This window comes from Acartia tonsa, chromosome 9 (assembly GCF_053477335.1).
Source record: "Acartia tonsa isolate MP-2025a chromosome 9, ASM5347733v1, whole genome shotgun sequence".
NCBI lineage: Eukaryota > Metazoa > Arthropoda > Copepoda > Calanoida > Acartiidae > Acartia > Acartia tonsa.
Genome location: NC_137268.1, coordinates 46,186,927 through 46,208,132, shown reverse-complemented (window position 1 = coordinate 46,208,132; position 21,206 = coordinate 46,186,927). Strand labels below are relative to the sequence as shown.

Here is a 21,206-nt window from a genome sequence, read left to right as displayed (position 1 = left end):
ACTTAATTAGTTAGTGCAGCGCAATCAAAACAAGCAAACCAATCACAAGAAAAACTAGGTCCATAAACGTGCAACAATAATAATTTATTAAAATAATTATACAAAGGAAGCCAACATGTGATATGAAAAATTGACATAATAAGAAGAAAGAAATATAACATTTGTCTGTCTGTGCTTTTTAGGAGAGCTTTCTTTGGAATCAATTTTATTTAGCTAATTGCCAGGAGCTTGAAAATCGTTGACTTAAAAACAAAACAAAAAACTTGTATTGTTTATTTTCTACTAAAAAATAATAAACTTTTGAGATTTTTATAAAATTTTACGAACTTCTAAATTAATTTGAAACCGGTTAAAAATTGGATATTTTTTTAGGATTTATTTGTTGGCCCAGGCTGTCAGCCGCTCGTGGAAAACTGTCTATAAAATAAATGTAAATTCAATTTAAAAGTCACGCAACCTTACATTACAAATAAGTTATTGCATTTTTTCATCTTCAAATAAACCTTGATTAAGCTGAATTATAATTTAAAAAGAATTATATTCATAAAGGCGAAGCACTTTTATCAGACGGTAAGACAAACGAACATTTACACTTGTAGAGTGTCATAACTGAATACGCAGCATATAAATTAAATTTTATAGAATTGCCAAGCTTTCTAAATCGTTCCCAACTGTTATAGGAATCATGGTGTAAAGTTTGAAATCGATACGATCTGCCTAAATTAACTACAAGAGCTATCTATTAAGGACGGACGGCCGTACGTACGGACCGATTCTAGTTATAGAACAGCTTTGCTCTTAAATATATTGAACAAGACATTAAAGATTTATTAAATTTTTTTTTCAGAATTTAATTTGATGAAAATGAATATAAGATCAAGTTTGTTTATGCTGTTAGCATTTCTAGCTATTACAGTTCATAGCAGTCCATTGTTCTTTCAGGAAACATATACTTTATTAACTTTAATAGTATTTAATTCTATAATTATATTTCTCGTATTCATTCGAATCCGGTGGATAGGAACCGGTTCTCATCCATACGAAAAAACTATGTCTAGCATCGTATTATATCCAGTTTTCTACGAATATAGAAATGTACAATCATAAGATTAAAACTAGTTTTTTTAGCCCCGAGGTGCCGGATAATACGATGCTAGACATAGTTTTTTCGTACCGGCACCTCGGAGCTAAAAAAACTAGTTTTAATCTTATAATTGTACATTCTATATCCGCGGAAAGCCGTTTATAATACGATACGAGAAATAACTATTACAGTATGGCGTTGAAACTGATTAATGTCTGCTGGATTAGATCAAGTTCTCAGCCATACTAAAAATATATGTATAGCATCGTATCATAGACCATTTTCCAAGAATTTTTAAAGGAATCCTAAAATTAAAAGCAGTTTTGTTAGCCACTATCCTATAATTTTTATTTCATATTAACGGAAAGCTGTCTATAATACGAAACAATAAATAACTATTCCATATTAGTGGGCAACTGTCCAGTAAAACACATGTATACCATACCAATAAATATTTACCAGTTGAGTAAAAAATATTTTGCCCTGAAAAAATTCTCTTCATAATTCTTTTATCAGCCTTATGATATTTTACCATAATATGCATAGAGAAAAGAATTTCTGTTGTAGTTAGATGTTTGTCTGTCTGTTTTTCTGTTTCTTAGGATTCATAAATATACTGAATTGGCAGTTAATAGCAATTAACATTAACTTTTCGTGGGTATGTTTCAGGCTATTCTTCAAAGAGGTAAAAGGTGGTTCCGCTATATTTTTTGTTTTATCTAAAAATAATAAAGTATAAAAATTAGAACTCAAATCTGAATGGAATATTCGGAGGTGCCCTGGTAGGCGCAGGAGGAGGTCTGCTGTTAGGTAAGGACTAATTATGGAGTAGCTTCGCTCTTAACATGAATGATATACTTCAAACAGTGTCGAAGTCTAATTTATCATACAGTTAAAATAATTATCATATAAAAGTGACAGGATCTTTGTCTGTCTGTGTGTTTGTCTGTGTACCGAAGGATCTCACTGACCACTAAAGTGATATGGCTCTCCTTTACAGTGTAGCTTCTTATAGGTCAGCGGAAGGTTTATATCTATTTTTTTCTAAGTGAAATTGTAGTGGCCAGACAGGATTTATGCTAGTTGTGCTACTTTGCAATGTATCATTTTTGTTAACCATTTTATATAATTACTAGAAGCCTCTAGGGACAGGTAAAATTGTTTCTTTTCAATCTATTTTAAAATCAGTTACTTACCAAAAATGTTTTTTCGCCGATAGATGAAGTTAGTTATTTTTTTAGCTGATTGCAAAAATGACCGCAGGGCGGCGTTTTCTTTTTATTTTTGTCGATTTCTCTGGGGAAAATGGTGTTACCCTCCCCCAAAATAGTTATAAACCTTCCCGGGACCCATGAGAAGCTACCCTGTTGAGGAGAACCCGATCGATTTAGTGGATAGCGAGATTCTTCGGTACAGACAGGCAGACAGACAGCCATCGTTATTATTTATTACAGATATGAATTGATTTTGAAAAAAATCATGAAACCTAAATGATTAAATTATATCCTAAATGTTGACAACATCCTATTTCATCTTTTTTTGTGTGTTTTTTTGACAATTGTTTCTTACAGGTTCTTTGTTGAGTGGAAAGAGGGGACAAGGTGGATATAATGGAGGTTACTATGGAGGTGGTGGGTCCGGATATAATCCAGGTAATCCTTATGTAAAAGTAACAAGATCTCTGTCTGTCGGCACAGAACGATCTCAATATAAAGATGGAAACATCCATAAAAGCGAAGCTTAATATATTAAAACGAAAATGAACAAGTCTAAACAAAAAAAATTATTGAAATCTATTTCAAATTTTTTAGATAAAAGATAAATATTAGGATTAAATATATTTAAAAATTGAATTAAATTTAATAATTATAACATATCAAAGATTATTTTCAAAAAAATTATCAGCATATACTATTGTTATTGGCTTTCTGTTGTTATATAATGATTATAGAGTTGCTAAGGTTTCAAAATGCTTCCTGATTGTTACAGAAATCACCTCCTATCCCCTCCTACAGTGTTTTTTTTATGAGAACTTTTTTGGAAGCAATTTTGCCCCACTTATAGTTATCAGAATTTAATGATTAATGGCTTATTTTCTTTGTTTTTTAAGGCAATTAATAGAACAACAAAAAAATATTTCAGTTTTCATTTAAAAAGTACAGTAAAATCTAAAATTCAAAACTTATGTGTCAACATCTAAAAATGGTTTTAGCGCATTTTTCTTATGCCTAAATCTTCTGAGAAAAAAATTAGATTTTCTGTAGTAGACTTTGGGGGGCCAGTACTCCCTCCCTGGTTGAGATATGACCTTTAAACTTTTATATGTTCTAGTACATGTCCCTAATAGCATCTGTATACATTTTTAGCTCTATATCTAAACTTTGAAGTATTTTGCAGCCATTCTTGCAAAAAGTTGAATATTTGAGCATAAGAAAAATGCGCTGAAACCATTTTTAGATGTTGATACCTAAGTTTTGAATTTTAGATTTTACTTTTTTTTAAAATAAAAACTTAATTATTTTTTTGTTGTTCTATTAATTGCCTTAAAAAACAAAGAAAATAAGCCATTAATCATTAAATTCTGATAACTATAAGTGGGGTAAAATTGCTTTCAAAAAAGTTCTCATAAAAAAAACACACTGTAGATATCCATAAATAGAACATTATTGTGCAGTATTAATAAATATGATTTTAAGGTTATGGAGGAGAAAGCAGACCCCCATACTATGGATAAAGAAACTATAAATATTTTTTCATAAATTTAAAATGTTTAATGTAATAAATTTTTGCAATCATTGTATATTATAATCTTCTATCTAAATTGCATTTTAAAGACTGAAATAAATATACAAATAATATCTATTTTTTCCATTGAATGAAAATTATGAATTCTAAGTAACCTTTAAAAAGTAAAGACAGTTTTCAAAAACCGATTTAAAAATGAAAAACATTGATGCACTCAGTGGATTTGATTTGTTAGTTATGACAATCACGAAACCTTCATCTTATTTTGTAAATAAACAAGAACTATAAAGTCCAAAGCAGTTAAGCTTTTTGAATCATTATGAAAAACAAAAAGATTGAAAACAAATAAAAATATTCATTCTCACATACACGACCCCTTAAATAGTAGATGTAAATATTCTATTTTTCTCCCCGAGGTAGTCATTTTTTCCCCTGGTATCATTTTTTTCCCTGAGCATGGGAAAAAACGTGAGAAAAAATATGTTTTAGTATAAAGAAATGTTCTATCGGTTTCAAACCTTTTCCATTCGATAGATCTTCCCGACTTTGGAAAAACTGTCAGACCAATTTTTGAAATTCAATCTATGAAAAAAGATATTCCAGTTTGCTTCGCGCACAATCTAGATTTTTTGTTAAGGGAAAAAACACTTAAATTTTCCTGTCAAAATAAATATATATAGTTTCTCTGAAATATACCAAAAAATGTGACACTAGGTATATGGCATTTGGCACGGCCTTTTGCAACTTTTAAGTTTTTGAAATAGTGTATATTCTTATGCATTGTGTGGCTTTGATATCAAAGATTATCCGCTGGATTAGAATGGGTTTTCAGCCTTACTGAAAAATCATGTATATCATCGCATTTCAAACAATTTTCCACGAATTCTAAAATAATATTCTGGTTTTAATTCTATAATCTTTTATTTTAATATCTGAGAAAAGCTGACTATAATACGATGCGATCAATAACAATGAAATATTTTTGAAGTGTCCCCTTTCTAACTAATATAAGATTATATATTGTAATTCATATAAAAATTATGTACTTAAATGAAACCTTCTAAATGCTAAGTGAAAGTAAAAATGATTTGACATAATTATTTTTAATAAAATATGTATATTGTACAAGTCTTATATAAAAACAGGATGTCTGTTTGTGTGTGTGTGTAAAGATCTCACTTACTGCAGGCTCTTTTACAGTGAAGCTTCCTTCCCTTAATTTTTTCTAATAAAAATAGGAGATTTTATGATAATTTAATTCTGTGCTAAATTTCCCCTTTCAGTCCAAAATATTTAATTCAATTATGTTCTTGGTTGTAGGACCGCGGTTGGATATTCAACATTTTGAATTTTTTTTTATGTTTTTGTGGTAACCAATTTTTTGATTGTACGACCTTTGTCTGAAAGTTATTTTGCACCTTTTAATCAATAATTATTGAAAATCATCCATTATAGATTACATGCACCAAATATATTAAAATCTCTGAATTACTGTCTCTACTTCTGATATAACGATGTGCAAATATTCGGATTGACCAAAATCCAAATATTAAATGGTTTCTAAATTATTTGATCACATTTTGTTGCAGTATAATCACAGCAAAGGCAAGTCTATATATCAAGCTGTGATATTTCAATTTAGAGTATTTTAGAAGCAGCTATATTGAGTAGTAAACCAAAGTGCCAAAAGGATGTAGATAATACCAGGGATAAGACAATGGCCTATAAATTGATGTTTAATCTCAATGATGTTACACAAAACTACCCCTTCTGTAGATTACTATTAGTGGTTTACACTCAACTTAATGAACCAACCAATCACAATTCAATAAAAGTGTCCAAATTTGTTAAGCCAGAGAATAAGAAATGTTGTTATAAAACTTTGTGGACTAGTGCAATAAACAGCCCATTGTCCCCTCCCTCCCTGGTAGATAATACAGATTGTATAATTTACTAAAATTGGTCAAGTGACAATTTTCTTGAAAAGGGATAAGGATTTTAGAAAATCGTCATTTCAAAGTAAAACGATTATAGTAAACACCAGAGGGGGAAGGGGTTAAATGACTGTATCTCCGCATCGAAGTGTAAATGTGCCGACTCTCAATTAGGACATTAAAAATCAACCAGTGGTGTCGGTTAAATTAACACAGCAAAGACCCAAGTAACAGAAAACAATTTGGTAGCAGACGAAAAAGGTCAATGAAAAAGGGTGGGGGTTAATTATCTGTAATACATCTATACTATAAATATTTTGTAAAGTTTGTCTAACCATCTTCTGACGCTTAAGATCTCTTTAACCGATAAATGGATTAGGCTTTTATCTTATGATTTGATGATTTTATGTTATCTTTAGGGTTAGTGGGACATAGCAACCCCTTCAAAAAAAATTGCCTACTAGAAATTTTGTTGTTTTATATTATTAGTAGCGTAAGCTACTTTATAACTAGTGTGTCAGTCTGTACGTCGGTAGATCTTCAGTCCGTCTGAGTACGTTGACTAAAAATAGATTTTCTCAGAGACTAATAAAGATAGAGGTCAGACCAGGTCCAACCTTTTTATTCTTTGAGGGAAAATGATAAAATGATGGGTTTTAAAAATTAAAAAAATTATTTGAGTACTAGTAGGGGTAAACACCCCTTTTACCCACATTCTCTTGAACGTCCTTGAGTTAGCGTCGAATCTCATAACTATGGGGTATGTTTGACCATTGAATGATGTTGGTCGCTAGACTGCCACTTGCTTTTTTCTTCTTCAATTTTTTGTGCTATAAACTTTGCTATAATTTGACTTATTATCATTTATTAAACATGAAAAAATGACTATTACTTAATCAAGTTACTTTTTTAATTTAAAAAAAGTAAAAGACACTGGAATTAATTTACGTGTAAGAAGAATAATCCTTGTCATTGAATACATAGCATTAAAAGATGTTAGGGAGAATCTATTGTCCTACAAATTTCTTGATGTCATTTTCTTTCTGTAAATCAATAGAGATAATTTTTGAGAATAAATTGGTGTTTACAGTAGAACATTTGATTGGAAATTTTTTTTTAAATTATTGTATCATGATGAAAATCACGCAACTTAATGATTACACACAATTGATTTCTTTTTATTACTTGGACCTTAATACAGATTATCATGTACTTAGTAAAACTTGTAGCTGGCTAAAATAACGATCACTCCAGCCACCCCCTTTACCCTATCCTCTTCCCTCCTACTGGATGAACAAACTGACAATTAAAAGTAATAATCATGGATAGACAAACGGTAAAAGTTAGTTATAGTGCAGATGTTTAGTGGTCATAACTAGATAATACATTTGAATAAAGTAAGTCATTCACTAGATAGACATTATAGAAACTTTACAAATAATCATTCATTTTTCTTTAATTGGAGAAATTCAAGTATTCTCTAAAATAATTTTAGGCCCTTTTATTCGCATTATTTGGCATTATCAACGCTTTCATAATAAAATTTCTTTTTAAAGTCCGAACAAAATATAAATATGATTGATGAAAAAATATCTGTAAGGCTTTTTTACGTTTAAGTATCTAAAGAAAATCTTTTTTTTTGAACAGGATCGAAATAATTTGTAGTGTCTAAATTAATAAGTAAGATTAATATTTTGTTTAATTGTTAATTAATTTTTATATAATTTTGCATAAATTGACAGTATTATCGATTTTACACTTTGTTTGATAATGCTATAAATTAATAAGTATGTAAAATAATACAAAAAAGTAGCAATATAAGTTTATAAGTACTTGTTCTTAGAATTACATGAATCCTTATAAAAACTACACCAAGATTTGCAATAAAACAGCGAAAAAAATAATTTTTCCATATCCTAATCGTCCTAATCGTCCAATGAATCACATAAATTGTATAATAAATAAATTTAAAAATCTGAAATATTAAGTAAAATAGCCCCTCTTCCCCTAACCACTCCATACTTTAACTTTTTAATCGATTTTGGTCCAATTGCAATGCCTTTTATTTTAGTTTTTAATAGCGAAGCTTTTCTATAATTAGGGTCGGTCCGTACGTCCGTCCGTCCGAGATAGATAGCTTTTAGTCGTTAATTTAGGCATGTTAGAATTGTCCTATCGATTTCAAACTTTGCATGATGATTCCTGTAGTAGTTAGGTACGAGTTAGAAAGCGTAGCAACTCTATAATCATTACCAGAATTTCCGTACGTCCATTTTAAACATGTTGATTTTTCTACTTTTTTAACAACAAATTTTTATGTGATCTAATTTTCTGTTTGATCTGATTTTTTGTATATTGATTCCTGGTACAACAAAGAACAATATTATAAGCGAGGCAACTCTATAATCAAGTCTTAAAAATGTAAGTATGTCCATAAACATTATTCTGTATCAAGCACTTTTTGAACAAATTTACTTACAATTTTGCGTCGATTCTTATACTTTTATATTCTGATTATTCAGTTTAGACACTATACAAGTGTTAATGTCCGTTTGTCCTACCGTTTCAGTGCTTCGCTTTTATGGATGTTGTCATCCTTGTTTACAGATACTTTGCTATTCTTGATAATGTGTATATTTGTACGGACACTCACCTTGTAATATAAAATGCCAATTTTTTGTCACTGTTAAGCTTCTTAAGCTTATTAACATATTTACTTTTATTAAAGTAAAAATGAAGGTTAAATTATGTAAAACTAATAGCTTCACTCCTAGTTTCTAAGCTTACCTGGAAAACGCTTAACAATATATATAAAAATGACAAATACATCAATGATAAGAAGAGTAGAAGGTATTCCTTGGCCTTTTAACAATCTTTTAACTCACATCAAGTGATTGCACATTAAGGAGTTATAGAATCAATTAATGTAATCATAGTAAAGGTTGTTTGTAACTGTGGATATTATTAGAGCCACTAGAACTAATTTGAAGCTGTCCCTATTAGTTGTTAATACAGAATACAACTAGCAGCTGTGCCCCTATCATTTAAAGCTCTGTATTCAAAGAGGGGAGGGTTGAAAAAATAAGCTCACATTAAAAAAACCTTAAAAATATCCCGTTTACCATGTGAAGTTTTTCTAAAACTTTATAATTTCTGTGTTAAACTAGATCTTAAAGGAAAAACAAAAATCCTTTCTAATTTATTTCATTGGATAATAGTTATTTCTCGCATCGTATTATAAACGGCTTTCCGTGGATATAGAATGTACAATTATAAGATTAAAACCAGTTTTTTAGCCCCGGTGCCGTAGGCACGGGCTAAAAAAAGCTGGTTTTAATCTTATGATTGTACATTTCTATATTCGTAGAAAGCGGTTTATAATACGATGCTAGACATAGTTTTTTCGTATTGATGAGAACCGGTTCCTGTCCACCGGATTCGATTGAATACGAGAAATATTATTATTATATTTTCTGTGGTGCCAATGAATTTACAATCCTTGTTTAGTTGGTATTGTTGTGTGAGATAAATAAATGATGTAATAAGATTACATATTCTGTATCTGTGAAAAAGGTAATTTAGGCCAGGATTTTATCATCTTTTATTCTCCCCTCTTATTTCAGAAGCATAGATACTCTATTTCCAAATGCCTGTTTGTCTGTCCGTACGTCTGTACGTTTTTAGAATAATGTGTTTTTACACACTACAAAATGATAAGCAGATCTATGTGGCTATCTTAGCTTAGACTGACGAAACCAATCTGTAATTAATTACTAGAAAAATCGTCCCTGGAACCCGTGCAACCCATAGCCCCATAACCCCAAATTGTAAGGGTTCTTAAATTGTTTATTTCACAAATATCACAATAAAGTATTTATCTATGAAATGATATTTTCTGGAGGAAAAAAATTGTTAAAACCAGCCATCTCGTAACAAATAAAGTTTATTGATACTCGTCTGCTATATTGAAAACTAACGTTATGAGTTAGCGGCATTTGATGCGCTAGTACCCAAAGTCAGTCAGAACCTGCTAAATTCTTGCACATTCCCTTTAAGCCAGTCCCCAAAGTCTGAGACTCCTAAAAATTGAATATTCGATCCATTGTCCCCTCCCTTACTACATTCAAGTATAATTTTTGGTATATAGATTGCACTGACAAAGGAGAATCTTCTCTGTAACTTACTTTGTCTATTTGCCTGTCTGTCTCTACTTGATTTCTTTATATTATTTTGGATAAACTTCAAAAACTCTTGAAAAGGTTTATATGAGCTTCGCTACTTAAGGATTTTGTCATCCTTGTTAGTGTTTCTTGGATAACACAATAATATTTTAATAGCTTAATTTAGATTACTAAAGTAGCTGAAATGGAATTGGTTTCTGTATGTGTGTATTTAAGTCCAGGAGGATATAAAAAAAACGATAGGTCCGTTCATAATTTGAGTATTAGTCATTTTGAATACCAGTATTATATAGTATAAATAAAGTTTTAAGAGAAATATAATTTAAGATTTTTTTTTGCAGTTTCTAATGAAAACCTATTTTAGTAAAGGTGATTTATCCAGATGCTTTGCAGAATATTACCCTTGAGACCTACACAATTTGGAGGGGGAGTGGGTGGGGGTGAGTGGTGGTACCTTATTAGATTAACCCTCAGCCAACGAACAATGAAATTTTATTTTTCGCAACGTATTATAGACAGCTTTCCGCGGGTGTTAAAATGACCTCCCTAAAAATAAAAAGCTTGGAGGTCCCTATATAAATGTTTACATATTAAATTTAAAAAAAAAAAATATGCAACTACACTAAAAAAGACAATTACACTTCAATTATATATATTACATTTATAGGCTTTGTCAATAAATTAAGTAATATGACTTTTTAATGTAAAATTAGCAATTATTTATTTTACTTATCTTACGTTTTACAATTTTAAAATCGTTTAATAAACAGAATAAAATATGTTTTGAGATTCTTGTGTAAAATCTGGAATTTATATTGAGAGAGAAACATTTCTTGAGCAAAGGGTAAATTGGCTAGTCTGTGCTTAACAATATGAGAGGTTAGGGAATACTGAGCTGGATCTTTAAATCATTTTAGTGGTGAGCCAGATCGGGGTGCGCCGAATTTCAGCCAATCACATCGCGGCATTTCATAAAATGCTGTACTCGAATTGGTGGAAAGTTGGCTCACCCCGATCTGGCTCACCACTAAAATGATTTAAAGATCCAGCTCTGAACTCAACACACAGATTGGGGGGGGGGGGGGCAAAGCATAGCATCTCTACGAGTATCTCTCAATTCATCCTTCAAAATTAGGCATTGGCTGTGCAGTTATGGGTTGTCTAATCTTATTTAACTTGTGCACTTGCTCGAGAAGACAAGAAAGAGAGGGGTAGTTTTCTGGTAAAATCCATAAAGATTATGTGTTATAAGTAAAAAACAGTAGTAGAACGATAAAAATTTATATTAACTTTTTAAAAAAATTTTTGTCTATAGTTCTTTTCATTAAGAAATACACATATTTAGTGAATATTATCGTTTTACTACTATTTTTAAGCCTTAAAACACACACCTTTACGGATTCTACCAGAAACCTACCCCTCTCTTTATGAAAAACAAAACTACCCCAACCAAAGAAATAAAATTATAGTTTGACCCATCAATCCCTTACTTCCTCTAAAATATACTTTTGTAGACCATTAAACTATTAAAAAAGATTAATATTATAATATACATTTTAGTGAAGCCATACATTGGTCCTAATTTAGTTTTTTTTTTTTGGTTATTTAAATATCAAAATACCAAATATATATAATCTCATACTCCAAACAATAGAATTAAAAAGATCACAAAAATGCATTAAAAAGTAAAAAATAAATTTATATATATATATATATATATATCTGATTTTAAGACTTACTAGAAAAGTTTCAAGTGCCTAACAAAATAACTAGAATGACAACATCCATAAGCAACGAAGTTAAAATCAAGGAATTTAATTTACTTAAACTTTCATAATTAAGAATAAAGTGGTGACAATGTAAAAAATTCTAAGAAATCACGAAATCTTCAAAAAGTAAACTTTATGTCTTTTTAAGCATGACCGGCAGACATATGGACAGAACAACATATGTAGTAGATGCGTATGTGTAAAAGAAAACTTTCTTAAAGATTTGAGATGTCTATTTTTAAAAGCAGCAGCTGAGAAAATCACATTTCCCCCGTAGCGTTACGGACTGACTGACTGACAGACGGACAAACAAAGTAAATTATACAGTAGCTTCGCTTCTAAAAAAGCTTTTGATGGTAGCCTCTTTAGGATTTTAGTAAAAACAAAGACAAAAAGTAATATCTCGCCACATTATAAATGCACAATGGATTAATGGTAGGTTTTTTTGGATAAAGTCAGAAATGTTAATTTTTTTTTCATTGGGGCTTTGAAATCTATTAATATTTGTTGAATTAAAACTTGTTGTAGCCATATTAAAAATTATTACAGAATATTTCAAAGAATGATGGAAAAAAAAATAATAAAGGTATCTCTTTTTTGTTGCCCATGTCCTTCGGCCCTTAGGGACCAAGGAAATCAAATCAAGACATTTGTATTTGACACTGCTAGTTTGTACATTAAGATATATAAGTTTTCCGGAATTTTAATGTTAGGGGGGGATTTTAAATCTGCATCAAATTTTAAGGATTTTTTTTTATAAAATTCGTTTTTTGTATAATTCTTTATCTAAAAGCGGAAATACAATTTAAGTTCATAAATTTTAACCAATAGGATAGGTGGATTGGAAACTACCTGCGCTCTAATTAAGTGAATGATGTGCGACACTTAAGCTTCTCCAATCAGAGCGCAGATAATTTTCAATCAACCAATCACAGATGTCAAAATTAATTAACTTAAATTGTATTTCCGCTTTTAGATAAAGAATTATACAAAAAACGAATTTTATAAAAAATCCCTAAAATTTGATGCAGATTTCAAATCTCCCTCTAACATCAAAATTCTTTCCAACTTATATATCTTATTGTACAAGCCACCTTAGAGAAAACCTGTAAATACAACTTTGGAGACCAGTATAATTTTCATTATAATATCAACTCCCTCCATATACTTTCATATACAAAAATGTAAAAGACTCAAAATCTACAATTGAAGCCAGTAATTAAAGAAATAAATATTTGTCATTAAGATTTTATCCATAATATGACCACTGTGAAGAGATTAAATATTGTAGAAGGAATAAAACACTTGAAACTTAATTATTTCCCTTTCAATGCTCTTTTATCCCTCTATAAAACCTTCGATATCTTTTTAGAAGAAAATATTATGGTTTAAGACTGTTAAAATTAATATTTAAAGAAAAAAATCTGACTGTGACTTTAACAACGTATTAGACAAAAACTACAATCCTACAAACCACTAATATAAAATTGTTTTCAGTATGGCTTCAAAACTGTTAAATATTCGCTGGAATAGAACCGGTCCTAAGCCATACTGAAAAATCATGTATAATAGCGTATTATATCCAGTTTTCTTTGAATATAAAATTGTACATCATAATAATAAAACTTATATTGTTAGTCCGTGCCTTCTTTATTACATACTACCTACGTCACTTTGACTGGTTTTTTTTGTGGCAGTTTTTGGCCATTCCTTAGGAGGTTAAGTCCATTGAACCTAAACAATAGTATCATAGCATATTATTGTATACAATATATTAATATTCATGGGAATAACTAGCTGATTTACCCTCAAGGATTGTTTGTATCAATGTATAATATACATTGTATATAGATTAAAAAACAATCCAAAACAATCCAAAAACTATCCATATGTTAAGCAATAAGGAGAGTCTGTAACAAAAAAGAAAACACATTGAAGGACAGAAAATTTTAATCATATTTTAACGTGCCTAATTGTTTAGTAAAATCTACACAAATTTGAGGTTTTTTTCTCAAAATTTTAGTAAGTTCAATGAGAGAGGGTGGTAGTGCGAATGGGGCGTTTGTCCAAAATTATGGTATGGAGACCGCTCTTCTATGAGTACTACTAAAACCTATTTTTACTGCAATACACATAGACATTCTCATCGTCGGTTTGTCTATTTAGAATGCTTATCCCTCTATTCCCACAAGTATAATACGAATTTGGTTGAGCTGGTGGAAGCTCAACAAAAGACCCACACGAAGTATTATATTGCTTTAACCTAAGAATAAATGGTTGGTTTTGATATTCGATCGGAATTATATAAGTATATTAAGTATTAAGGAAGGAAAATGTTTTTATAAAGTGTATTTACATTACAAGTGAATAAGTTAAGTAAAAATATTTACAGGATAAGCGTTAAAATCATAAGTAGTGTAGGACAGAAAAGTGCCCTAAGTCCCAAGCATTGAATTGTGCTAAGTGTTAGAATTCTAACATAAGGCCTAAGCTCAATTCATGCTAAGTACTAAGGGTCCTAAATTTAAACTACAATGCATGCCAAACAACTAAGTCATTACCTTTGAACCAGAAGAACTTGATGGTAGGAGAGTCAATAAATAACTAACTTATTTTAAGAGGTACATGCTATAACATCAACTTATAATAAGGATCTTAGTGTTTGTCTGTTTAATAAAATGTCTGTATGTTAACTTGTGACGTAAATCAGGCATGGTTGTAGGCATACATACTTGTACTAAATGGTTACATGATTACTTTAACAATAAACATAATGTCTTTAATAAACATATAATATTAATGAATCACATACAATTTACCATGAATAGGCCAGCGTTACCCATATATGGTGTTATATTGGTAAAGGTAGGCCTATGAATGCATAAAAGGATACAAATAATGCCTTGGGCCTAGCTAAAGTAATTGTGTCTTGTGCCTGAATGTTACTTGATAATTACAGAGGCACGTCAATCAAATATTTAGATTCTTCTCTTATATAGTGTTAACTTTATATCAAACATAGATAGATAATCTGGATGCGAAGCATTTCTGTAAAAGTCTTATATGTACGTTCAAAGAATTTGAAAATTGGGGATCGCATCTCCAAGGGAACATTGGTTTGCAAATTATACCGGTTCCAAAGTTTAATAAAGAAGATTTTATTTGATCTTGATGGCATTGTACAATAAATTAACTAGCAGTTTTCAAACTTTCAACCAATAACTTTAATCTAGAAAAGGGTAATTTTGTTAACAATAATTTTGGGTGTATAACAATTTATCGTCCATTGTCTTATTCATAAAGATTACTTAGTAAGTTTTGGAAAGACGTACGTACAAACTATATCTATAGAATAGCTATACCTTGCTAAATAAGATATTTATTGTCTTTAGTGCAAATAAAAGTAGTGTGTTATAATATTCGTTTTCTCAGATTAGCACTCTTTGTTGCCTGGGGGTATATTGTAAGTAGGTGGGTGTTTGTCCAATAAGATACATTACACTAGCGGATGTGCCCCTAGCATCTAGGGGCACTATATTCGAAGGAATATGGAAAAAATAGCATAAAACCATACCCATACTTATTTTTATAACAGTGAATTAAATAGCCTAAAAACATCGCAGGGCATATAAGAAGATATACTGTAAAGGAGAACTATATCGGGTTAGCGGTTACCGAGATCCTGGGCTACAGACAAAAAAGGCTTAATACTTTTATATTAGGATGACTGCATTACACAAATTTTATAGAACCTTAAAATCAGGGCTCAGCAGCCGCGACTCATCAGTGCATAAGCTTCAAATTTAAACCTTCTTGTGAGAAGAAAAATATTTGTTTAGAAACATGTTTAGACATTATTTTAAAGTTATACTATGACGTATGTAAAACACTCTACTGTTTTTTTTCAAGATAAAAACGTAATTTATAATTTAATAAGTTGTAAATACTGAAATTCATCTTCGAATAGATACCTGAACATGTATTTATATATGTATAGTTATATTAATATTATACTTACCTCTTTGTTGGAATATAATTTGATTTGTAAGCATAATTAAAAGGGACTTTGAGGATTTATCATAGATACAGGGACACAACGTTATATGAACAGCCTCTTATTCGTTAGGGACTTTAATTAAATATTGTAACCAGCAACTAAATCAATTCAAAAAGACTTTTCGAAAGGGTTCTGCGATTTTGGAGGGACAAAAATTCGTGATAATGACAAGCTTTTTATCTACCCCCCCCCCCCCCAAATATTATTTTAGCGAGATTCCGCTTTATGGCTATTTTATCTACAAAGCGGAACACTTTGTTTAGTAAGCTTTATAGTATTTATTAATTTATCTTCCACTAGCGGCTACGCCCCTAGAGGCCTCTAGGGGCACTTGAGGAGAGAGTCAAATTTGATAATTTCTTATTTTAGATTTTAAAAGAAAAAGTAATAAAAAATTTTTTTGGGGGGGGACTTTTTATTTTTTGGGGGGGTTGGGGGTGTCCCAACCCCCAAGAAAATAGTTACAAACCTTCCCGGGACCTATGAGAAGCTACCCGGTTAAGGAGAATTCGATCGGTTCAGCGGTTAGCGAGATCCTTTGGTACAAACATACAAACACACAAACAGACAAACATCCTGTCACTTTATTATGAGGATTGTCTTATCCCTTAAGATTTCTGGTTCTCTTCCTGATGTTTATAAGAGTTGGCTTTATTAAATTAATTAATATTTAATTAACGATTTTCAATTTGTATGAGACTATATTATACATGTGTATCTTAATGTGTTCCTATATGTCTCGGACGGTCTCGTAAATGATTAATCTAGTCGTTTTAAAAAGAAGTTAGTATTGGTCGAAGTAAAAAATTGTAAAAAAGTAAAACATTTACAAAATTAGTTTTTTTTTAAATATAATATTTGAATCATTCTATAACAAAAGTAACGGGATGTCTTTCTGTTTGTTTCTTGTCTATTTATACCCAAGGAATAAGTGCAAGACTGGTCAAAATACCTTGTCAAAACACTCGATTGGTTCATTCTACATTCAGAAATTCAAAGTCATATCATATTATTTTGCATATTCCACAAATGGCTTTAGAATATACGTGGATATTATGACAGGGGAAAAATTGTTGGAAATTTAGGTTGCTAACATGGACATTATTTATTGGTCAGTTTGTTCAGCCATTTGGGGTTATAGTTATTTTAGCAAGCTGCGTGCATCACTTCATCAGAGTACATGAAAATCAGGAGCAACATCCAAGTGATAATAAATCCATTATCACACATGAGGAAACAGGAAACTAGAACAGAGTGATAAAAAAATAGTCAACTAAAAAGTATTGCAACAAACAACATCTAACAAAATAAATTATATTTGATCTAAAAAGCTTTGGATCAAATGCAGTTTAGTGCTTACATGAAGAATTCATTGCAGCATTCTTAGTCCAAAAATTATCATAATGGAAGACGTTAAGATAGTATACTGTTACTAAGTTACATGGCCCATTGGAAATTCTTTGACACATAAACAGGCGCAACTAACTATCATACAATTGCACAAATATTAAGTTTTAATATAGTAGGATGATTATATTAAACTTGAATTTATATAATAAATAGGTAAAGCATGCTACTAACGCATTTAGAACCATACGAGTTGACTTCAAAGGATTGAAAAAAATGGTACTATGCATAAAATAATGTTCACACAATTCAGAAAATTATTCTACAGATGAATTATATGAATATACTTAACATTGAAATAAGGCATATGACAACTTCAGTAAAACTTAGCCTGTAAAACAGTAACATAAAAATCTAAACCATCTATAATACTCTAACAAGACTTTAAATTAGAAAAAAATAGTCTAAAACCATCCCTGGACCTTTTTTAAGCCTCTCTAAATGGAGCAATCATGCAGTTCAGAAATCAGGGTGATTTTAATAGACAAGATAAAAACCTTTTTACTTCATATAATAAGAGTAAATATTTTTTTCTACATTGGCTATCTTATTTTTTTGCAGTATTAAATGAAATATTTTTATTCTCAACTTTGTGTAGTCTCTAATTTTAGATTCCTAAATGCAGCCTTATAGACAATTTACTGATATGTTATTTCTTACAAAAACAGGGATGGCAACATCCATAAGTAGGAAAATTGAAAAGTTACTGACGGACGGACAATGGCATCCGAAAAAGTTGAACTACAGAGTATTGTCATAAAATATAAACATTAAAATAAAATAGATCACGAAAACGTATAAAATGTAAAACAAAACAATCTAGCATTCTAACCATTGTTAATCAAACGTTATGGAAATATATAAATCTGGCGGATACGCCCCTTTAGGCCTCTAGGGGCACTTGAGGAGAAGAGAGTCGAATTTAATAATTCAATTTCTTATTTTAGATTTTAAAAGAAAAAGTAAAAAAAAATCGGGGGGGGGGGGAGACATTTTTTTGGAGGGGGGGTGTGCCCCCCCCCTCATTTTTAATTTTAGTTAAAAAATTTAATTTTTTTTGGGGGGGGGGGCACAGTGGGATCTTTTGCCAAAAAACGGGACATTAAGGGTAGACAAAAGTAAACATCAATAAAAAAGCTTGTATTTGACGAAATGATGTAATTTCTTTTGCTTTAACTCAAAAATAACATAAATTTTGCTCCTGTTAACTTCTAATGTGCATTTGGTATGTACGTCTTGCTGTTTTGGAGGAGCGAAGCTACCCTATTTTTAAAAAATCTATAAAACTTCATAACTTTAGTTAAGATAGGAATATTTTAACAAAATCAACGTCTATGTAAATATTTCTTCAATGCAAACAATGTTTGTGAACATGAATATAGCGTCAGGTGCAACCAGTTCGAGTCCCGGCATTTTTAGGTAGGTCCAGTATAAGTAAAATAGGACACTTATAAGGCATGTTTTCAAATGTTTTTTTTTACAGATATAAACAACAATAACATAATTTTCAAAACACTTTTGATTTTGTGTTAATACCTTTATTCTAAGTCTAGCTATCTTCATTTAAAGTTTGTATAAGAATATAAACATAATTACTAATATTATATTCTCTCTCAAACGTATATTTCTCTCTCTCTCTCTGATGCGTATATAATGTTTTTGCAATATTATAATTAATTCGCACATTTGAATTTCTGCTGGACCAAAACCAGTTAGAAATACAAATTTTTTTAGAACACATGAAATTTAGCAAATTTAATTGCTAAAATAAAAGTATTTATAAGTCATTTTTATTTAACGACTCCTTTAACCCTTAAATGTCCATTAAAACCGGCGGCAAATAACGGGGTAACGGTTGGCCGGAGGCAAATAATGCAGAAGTAAAGAAAGTTCCGCCTCAAAAAGTTAGAAAACGTTGCAGAGATGACTTTGGGCTCTAAAATGACTCCTTCCCCCTCTAACGGGGGAAAATTTGAAATTAACAAGAACAAAATTGTTCAAACCATGCAATGTAAAATGCTCAATTACTCAAAAACGGACAAGAGGCCCCAGGTTGTGAAAACTGTTTAATAGACAATACATGTTGTATATTGATATTATTATTGCAAAACCCGGGGCCTCCTGTCCTTTTTTTGGTAAAATGGAGAAAACTGATTTTTTGGGGTTAAAAATCTTAATATTTTTGGTTAAATTTTCTCACAAAATGTCAATTTACACCACCAAAAAAATATTTTTTTAAAATTTTTCTTTAATTAGACATTGGTACAGGTATCTGAAAAGTACCTCAATCAAAAATTATTTTCATAAGATGAACATAAATGTATTTTTTGTTGCTTTGAAAAAATTGTGTAAAAAAATCTGGAAAATCATCAAAACTGAAAAGAAATTTTTCACTACCTTTTTTAAAAATGGCATAAATCCGCCAAAAATGAATATTTTTTAAAAATTTATTTTCTAGCTGTCTACTTACAGCCATTATTAATTCCTAGAATAGATAAAAGTCAATTTTAAATTTTTTGGATGTCCCGATTTTTTTCAAAAGATCCCACTGTGGGGGGGGGGAATTTTTCATTTTTTAAGAAAATAATTATAAACCTTCCTGGGACCTATGAGAAGCTACCCTGTTAAGGAGAACCCGATCGGTTCAGCGGTTAGCGAGATCCTTCGGTACAAACATACACACATAGACACACAAACATCCACATAGACACACAAACATCCTGTTACTTTATTATAAGGATGTGAACTTCATTAATCCCATAACATTTCATGCGTCTATCTTGAAAAGCAGCAGAGAAAAAAAGTTTTTCCCAAAAATCGTTTTAGACGGACATTCCAATTTTTAGAGTAGCTTTGCTACTAAAAAGAACAAATTAGCTCAACAATTCTTTTAAACTGACAAACAATAAAAGTCAGAAGAACGAATGATTAGAAATAGAGGCCATGGTTCTATATAAAACAAGGATGACAACATCCATAAGTAGCGAAGCACAAAAAATCGTCGATTGGAATACGTAGATTTAAAAGGTTTTTACTAAAATCAAGAATAGATTTATTGGATAAAATAAACATGAAACCTTGTTTTATTTTGCATGATGACGATGGTCAAAGTAAATTATATTAAAGATGCTCATAACAATGGGAAAAATTATTTTGATACAGATATCCCATAAAAGTTTGAAAATTGCATCAAAATATACAAAGATATGGGGAAATATGTAAAACATATAAAAATAGCCAAAAACCTGATAAAAGGCAGTCTGGCCGTCATGGTTGTTTTATTAAAACGACAAAAAATTTAATTTTTAAATCCTTAACTTAAAAAATTTGGAAAATCAGACCATATACACTGAAGATATGGAAAAAAGTGTTAAATATATAAAGATAGCCTAAAACCTGCTAAAAAGGCAGTCTGGCCGTCATGGTTATTTTGTTTAAAAGACGGGAAATTTAATTTTCATATAAAGTGTGTTACCTTTTTTATGTTTTATTATTATTTGGCCACAACTTGGTCAAAAATGCTCACAAATGGTTCCTTTACAAGCCCAATCAATCAGTTTTAAGATATCTTTATATTTCAAGGAAAATTGATGAAAATACTAAAAAACGTCAAATTTGGGTGTTACCTTTTATATGCACAGATACCATAAAATCAACAGAAAAATACTTATTTTTACTTTTTTGATTTTGATTTTTAAAGTTTGATTCTGTTAAATTGGCTATTCTTGAAGGAATTTATGCATTGATTATACTGAAACATTATATTGGACAGAAATTAATGTATTTCAAAGAAAGAAATTTTGGAAAATAAGAAATTCGACTTCTATCACTTCAGAGGACAGCTGCCAACCTCCAGTTGACAGGATGTAGTTAAATACTTGTTAGCAATAATAATTAGCCCAAAAAGTAAAACAAAAATTTTTTTTAATATGGTAAAAAAATGATAATCTAAATCTTAATTTTGGGGATGATGATCTTAAAGATGCTCTTGCTGTTGGTGATGATGACCCAGATGGTATCCAAATACAT

General features: G+C 30.4%; 1 long non-coding RNA gene across 1 annotated transcript; it reads left to right on the top strand.

The window, feature by feature from the left end:
- The first annotated feature begins 850 nt into the window (after positions 1-850).
- Positions 851-3,942, top strand: LOC145327910 (uncharacterized). The gene is made up of 4 exons (XR_013882274.1): positions 851-942; positions 1,831-1,894; positions 2,656-2,736; positions 3,781-3,942. It is a non-coding gene; the product is annotated as an uncharacterized LOC145327910 (long non-coding RNA).
- The last annotated feature ends 17,264 nt before the right edge of the window (positions 3,943-21,206 follow it).